Raw genomic sequence first — 7994 nt, forward strand, 5'->3', positions numbered from 1 at the left:
CCATCTAAATGAAAATGGTAGAGAAAAAAAAAATATAAACTATGCCAAAAATATTAACAAAGGAAATAAAAAGTGAGATACAAATTTTGAAGACATAGTACAAGAAGGAATCAAATATTTTTCAATCTATTCAATGAGTACATCCAACATTGAAGTAGTAAGGTTATCCAACACTTTTGATATTTTTTCAACAACAAATAAAATTTGGAGTTGATGCAAGAATATGGAAAGTATGAATTTCTACAAACCTTAGAGTTTTTTGAAAGGGATAAATTCATAGGGATACAGGTGAGCCTATGTACTTATTCCTAGGATATTCATAGGGTTACATGGTGAGCCTATGTACTTATTCCTAGGATATTCATAGGGTTACATGGTGAGCCTATGTAATTATTCATATCCTTTTATGAATTCATTTAAGAAATCTTAATAATGTTAATGGAGACCACTAAAAACAGAAGAAAAACACTTGGGTATTATAATATGAACTCAATTGAATTGCTTACAAGAGAGAATAATATTATATATTTGAAAATTTCAATCTAATATCCTTGTGCAATTATATCTACAAAATTAATTCTAAGTTCACACACACACACACACACACACAAACACATATATATAGGGCACTAAAATGTCTTATTAAATCAAATCTTGAGTACACATTTTCGGTTTTTTAAAACTTGACAATCATGAGGTTTTTTTGGATGGCATGGTAAATACTTCATTCAATAAATACTATAAGTCAAAGACTAATTGTGCTCAAAATATACCTCTCCAAGTATTCTGGTAGGGTAAATTATCTTTACTTATACATTGCTACTCTTTAGCTTAGATCTTTGTCACAATGTTGTGGTATATGTGCCTAGTTCCATCAGCTATCCTTCACTATCCTAACCAATGGGTTAGCATACCATTTTTTAAACTAGGTAAGGGACTGAAATGGGGTCCCACACCCTCCCCCCCCCCTGCTCTTCTAGTAAAAACATTCCCAAGTATATTAATAGAAAATGAATTAGAAATTGAGATCTTTAAAGGGATTTACATTAGTCTTCCATGGAATATTAAACATATATTTTTCACAAATGATAATTTGAAGCTTTTTGAACCTTCTAGTGGAAGAGTCAGTAAGTTTAAAAATATTTCAAATTTATTGTATAAGGATACCAATATGACAATAAATGTTCGCAAATCAATTATGTCTCGGTGGGATATTGCAAAGTGTCAATATATTCCCCATTTATTTCGATACAAATTGATTGATATGGATCATGGAATAAAGAATTTTGGCCTCCACTTGAAACCAAATAAAAGCACAGAAGGTGATTAACAATGGTTTCATGGTAGAAAAGAAGGTAAAATAATGATGAAAGCAATGGATCTAGAAAAGGACTAGATTTCTACTCACTAAACAACTACGGGAATCCATATTAGTCAAATGGGTTTCATTGGCCTAGCCCCAAAAACATGTATTGGATAAGATTAGGATTTTTTACTGCAACTTCCTCTTGATAAGAGATAACAGAATGATTTTTTTTTGGTTGGAACCCTATAATTAAATGGAAACTCCAAAAAGAAATGGATGATGGGGCTTGAAAAGGATATTCTTATTCTCCAAAGAACTAGTTTCTAAAACTATATGGATGTTGGAATAAAGCAAAGGCATGTGATTCGTAGTAATCAAAGCCAATTCCCTATACATATCAATAATAGAAAAACATATTAAGAACCTATGACTATTTTGGAATGTTGGTAGATAGGATAATGTATATATTGGGCTTTATCCTTGGCTGGGAATACATTTTTTCTACATATTACCTCCTCGAGTGATGTTGGAGCTTAAAAAAAAATTCCTCACTGAGAAATATCATGGAATAGGAGAGGTTTTCAAGTTGGAAACAAAAATGGATCACCCATGACAAGGTTACTCTGGGATAAGTCTTTTTGAATGTTTGGAAGTCACATAAATATGCAATAAAAAATAACAATGCAAAAATAGTTGAAGAATATGACCAAATATTATGTTTTATCAATATTTCTAGGAGTTATGTGGCTAAACTATGGTATAGACCCCTTGCTAGGGAAGGATTGGAGGGAAAACTAGTATCATGATGGAAAATTATATGGAAAATAAGGTTCCCATACAAAAAAAAGGAATCTATATTTGGGTAAGTATAAATAACAAGTTTCCTACCTATGAGGTTTTATAGAAAAATATTTTTATTCCCTAGGTTGGTGAAGTCTATTCCAAAAAGCTAAGAAAGAAAAATATCACTAACTTCTAATTTGTCCCTTCTCTACAGAGGTTTGGAATGAATTTGGAAGAATGACAAGGTAAATGAATATATGGGAATTAGAAAGTACTGAAGAATCCCCCAATCCTTGGTATACAAGAAAGGTTACAAATAAGATTAGATCTCTTACAATAAAAAAATATTGGACTAAATATTTCTCTAAGAACTTGAAGCTATTTGAAGGACAATAGAATCTTCTGCTCAAATGTGTAATCTAGTATCTAAATATACCAAATGCATACCTGTAGGTTTATGGAGAAAAATTATACGGGGACAAAAGAAGAAGCCATAAATAAGATATTCCTTTAGCATGTTTTGATAGTGCTACATAAGGGCATCATAGAAGATGAGGTCTATGATGAATCTTAAATCTTTACTTAAATCATAGTATAATCTTTACGATACATATATAATAGGAAACTAACACATTATGTGAACTAATGGCTCTAAAATTACCACTACAACTGGCTCAAGAATATAGTGTTACATAGTTACAAAATTTTGCAGATACATTATTAGTTATTGAATGGTTATTAAGGGAAGAATCACTTAGGAATTTCACCTTAGAGTCACTTTTTTATGATATAAAAAGACAAATAAAGCCTTTTAACACATTTATCTAGATACAAGAATCAAGTAGTTGTTGGACATTGGATAAACCAACACTCCCAATGTGTTTCGTGACATGGACTAAAGGCCTCTCATGGATCCTTATCTCTGGCGATGCGATTATTGACTAATGCCTCTGGGTTTTGGTCTAACGACAATCAAGATTCCCAACAAGCTGTACGAGAGCATAGATCACAAGTTTGATACAGACCTGACTCACATTGGGGGGAGATGTTTGGACATTGAATAAACCATGTGTGTTCCGTGACATGGACTAACCATCTCTCATGTATCCTTATCTCTGGCAATGTGATTGTTGACTAATAGCTGCGGTTTTTGATCTAACGACAATCGTGATTCCCAACAATAGCTAATGTGATTTTAAAGGAGGAATTGGGGTTAGGGCCTGGTACTTGTATCATTTCCATTTTTCAATATAGGCATATATTTGATTTCTCTAATATACATTAGCTATAATTTTTCTTTATTCTACATGGAGTGGATAAACTATTAAATCTAATATTTCCAATCATGTATTATTGTCTTTTAGATTATTAAATAGCCATCATTCTCTATTAGTCCCTGCCTCCGACATAGCAGGGACTATAGCATTCGATCGAACGTTTGACCACCTATTAATTCATCAGTTGGCCCGTTTTTTCTTGGTTTTCTTGTATTTTAATCAATGTTTAATCGTAGCAATTTTATTCGCTTAAATTTTAGCCAAAGCTTTAAGTCTGAAATCATTCTACCTCTTATTACAGGATTCACATGGCCCGATGCAAGAAAATTGCGGCAATACCATTTTATCCAAAGTTCTATGATTTTATATACAGTTGCCAATTTCTTTATATCAAAGTTTTGCAATTTATTTATATCAAAGATTTTGAACTATTTTATGCAAAGTTTTTAAGCCTCCACTTCTAGTGGCAGCTGCATGCCACCTGCATGTTCTTAAGGCCACTTGTCACCTCCTCTATCTCCTGTCTCGTCTTCGTTCCACGCAATACACGCAATAAGCAATACATGCAATATCTGTTCTCTCAGCCTTTGAAGGTGGTCTTTTAGCACAGAGAAGTCTCCGAAAAACCAACTTGAAGGCCAAGGAAATCGGTGATACCATTCAGAAATGGGGGCACAGGTTATAGTTAGTGAAGGAGAGAACCGATGCAACCATGGCTCCTTTGATACCAAAGCCTATAGAATCCCCATATTTAAATGAATGCATAAATGTCCTCATTCATGTCGATTCTATTTGAGAACAGCCTGCCGAGGGATATCAGGGTAAGCAGTGAATTCTTACAATGGTTGTAACGATGGGAAAGCAAGTGCGCTTAATGAAATTTCAAAAATATACTAAACCATTCCTGTATATGAATGAAATATCTAGCTAGATTTCCTTTTTCTAGCTATTTCAACCCGCACCAATCCTCTTGATAAAAGAAAATAGCCCTACCTGCAACAAAGAAAATACATAATCATGTTGCAGGAAATGCAAATACACTAAAACCATTCCTGTAGTGAAAATCAGTACGCCTGACTTTTCATCCATGAACCATGGTTGGCTTTGCCTGAGGCTAGCTCATATATTCTTAGTAATCCAGAGAACCACAGTATTGAGTTATCAAGATAATCCTAAATAATATATATTTGCAATAAAAAATTCTATGTTAAATCAGACGTTTTTGTTCATTCAAACACCAATTTATGTGTTTTTATGTAGTTCTTTATGTCATTTACGATTTTGAAACTAACTTTACATTTAAGTTTGATAATTGCCATAACAAAAGTATTTTCACTATAAAACATTCTTTGAAGTGCTTGGATCCAATTAACTTGGCAGAATGCCCATTGAACCTACCTCAAATCCCCAGTGACTTCATTCCACCTCAATATTTCATTTATAAGTTCCTAAAGGTCCCCTTGGAGCCACGTGACAAACCCCAATTCAGAAGTATAATCCGGGTGACAAACCCTAATTAAGTTCCTAAAGGTCTCCGTGGAGCCGGGTTTTTCTCTGTGACCAAATTCTATAAAGCGTAGTCCTGTGCATACTCTTGTTCAAGGATTAACTTCTTCTGTATCCCTCCAAGTTTTTCATGGTTTTACTAGTTTAAACCCCCGGTTAGAGTTGTAGATGCAATGTAATTTGTGTTTATTTATTTCCTTCTCTCAGCATTGAATTTTTGCCAAATATTAAGCAACCTATTGCAAGTTTCCAGTTATATCTTTCGTGTGCAGGAAACTACACCCTAATAATATAGAACTCAGCATCTTGAAACTATGATGCAAAGGATCTGGATAAGAAAGCACAACAAGCAACCTTTACCATGAGTATAACAGGCATAGACATGTGAAAAATTGAGATTGAAACCGTGACGCAAAGGATCTTGATAAGCAAGCCCACCAAGCAACCTTTACCATGAATAGAACAAGCATAGACATGCAAAAATTTGACACAAAGACAAACAAAAAGTAACGAAAAATTGTGTTATGAAACCAGCTCAAGAAAAGATAGAAATGATAGATCAACGCCTTAGAATTCAGCCTCTTCAAGGGGGCAACCTCCTTTACATTACATAAATGAACAATTATTCGATGATTCAAATGAGAAAACCTCCTTTCTATATATAGGAGTCTAAGGAGTCACAATATAACCCAGCCGACCTAACAATAATAATATAAAGCCACAAAAATAACAATAAAGGGATTCTATGGGGCACAGTAATAACAATATGGGGATAATAGGGGCACAACAATATTAATAAGGGATGCAACTACAATAGTAATGGGGTAATCACTAGTATTATATGGACCCAACATGCCCCCCTCCTTCAAAAAAGTGTTTTCATCAACACTTGAGTAGTTTTGGATGTTTCTGTATGAAATTCGCATCCTCCCATGTGGAATCTTCAGCGGATAAGTTCTTCCACTTGATAAGATATTCCGAAATTGATCGATTTCGTAGCTGTCAGGTTCTTGCTTCTATGACTGCTTCTGGTTCCAATATAATTTTTCCTTCCTCATCAAGTTCTGGCAATATTGTTTGAACTGGGAGCTTGTTGCCTATAACCTTCTTTAAACATGGAACATGGAAAACTGGGTGCAATCGAGAAGCTGCAGGAAGCTCCAATTTGTATGCCATAGTACCAATCTTTTGGAACACCTTGTACGGACCATAATACTTTGGTGATAATTTATTACCCTTCTTAGCTTGCTTGAGGGACATTTGCTTATATGGTTGCAGTCGTAGGAATACCAAATCACCTACATCAAAACTTCTTTCACTGCGATGTTGATCTGCTTGTTGTTTCATTCTATTCTGTGCTAACAGGAGGTTATCATTTAAGAGTTGGAGGACTTGTTGTTGATGTTCGATGTGATGTTCCACTACTTGAACCTTAGAATTTTCTCTTAAATATGATGTGATGGATGGTGGCTGATATCCATAAGGTGCGATAAATGGGGTCATTTTTGTTGCTGTATGGAAGGAGGTGTTATACAACCATTCAGCCAGAGGCAACCATTTGACCCATTGTGTCTGTTTATCATATACAAAGCAACGAATATATCCTTCCAAGCATTTGTTTACTATCTCGGTTTGCCATGTTATGAAACCAGCTCACAAAAAGATAGAAACGATAGATCAACGCCTTAGAATTCAGCCTCTTCGAGGGGGCAACCTCCTTTACATTACATAAAAGAAAAATTCTTTCGTAAAAATTGCCCAAGTGATAAATTGTTTACGAGAACAAAGCCATTGATACCATAAAAACTTATTTGGTTCCAAATATAAAGTTGCAATACGTACCTTTTGTGTGTTTTGCACATTATTGAGATCGAAAAATTGCTCCATCTGTAATATCCATGTTGCGGGATCCTTGCCATCAAACTTCCTCATATAAATTTTTGGAATATGGTGGGTCTTCGATCCCACATTAGAGTCTATGAAATCATGATTAACATTTATTTTGTTCACATCATGAGTTTCCTTTACTACCTTTTCACCATTAGTAAGTATTTCTTGTAGAAAATTTGTCAAATCCGTCTTCAAATCTGCCATGTCTGTCTTCAAATCTGCCATGTCTCTCTTCAAATACGTCTTCAAATCTATATTCAAATCCTCCATCTTAGCTTCCATGCCCTTTATCTTAGATTCCATGCCCTTTATCTTAGCTTCTGTTAGCTTTTGTGAGAGTGACATTTGTTGCACTTGTTCTTGTAATTTTGATATATCATGTAGCATTTCTTCCTCTTCTTCATGAGTCATGCTAGAGCTTTTAGGTTGCTTACTAAGTGTTTGCATTTTCTTTCTTCGGGGCATCAGTTACGGATAATAATTCTTTACTATGCGCTTTGAATTCCTTCAAAATAAATTTTCAAACCAATCTTAAGAAAAAAATTAAAAGAATCTACACACCTTTTTTCACTTTGTAGGAGCTCGATATTGCCTCTGATATATCTTTGTACTGTTAGATCATCCAGTTCTGCAATTGCAACCTGTAGTATCCCTCTGTGTCCTCTTTCCAATGCCACCATTTTGATCCAAATTGGATTCTCCAAGGAAGAGTTATGCGAAATCTCCCACATTGACCTGATTATAGACTAGTTCAATAGAGAAAACTTGTACGATGTGCCACAAGTCATAGTTTCGACCTTTGGCTCTAAAAAATATACACAAGAACATACAATCCATCCTCTTTCTGTACCTTCCTACTAAATTTCAATCTGATGCTCAGAGAGAAGATTATGATGATTTTCCCCAGGTCACCTGTTTGGAATGTAATTCAAGAGTATGCAAAACAACCAACTTCCTCAGATCATATCTCCACAAATATAGTGCGAAAAGCTCTGAAATTCGGACCTGAGGTTCAACGTGATTTATTCTCAAATTGGTTTTTTTTAGGTTTTGAAACATCGTAGAAAAAATTTATAGCGAAAATGCCACGATAACCTATTTGGAGCAGCGAAACCCTAGAATCCAAAGCTCTGATACCAAATGTTATGAAACCAGCTCAAGAAAAGATATAAAAGATAGATCAATGCCTTAGAATTCAGCCTTTTCGAGGGGGGAACCTCCTCTAAATTACA

This window comes from Pinus tabuliformis, chromosome 3_2 (genome assembly GCF_031772625.1).
Source record: "Pinus tabuliformis cultivar Carrire ecotype Pingquan chromosome 3_2, CPIR1, whole genome shotgun sequence".
In the NCBI taxonomy this organism is placed as follows: Eukaryota; Viridiplantae; Streptophyta; class Pinopsida; order Pinales; family Pinaceae; genus Pinus; species Pinus tabuliformis.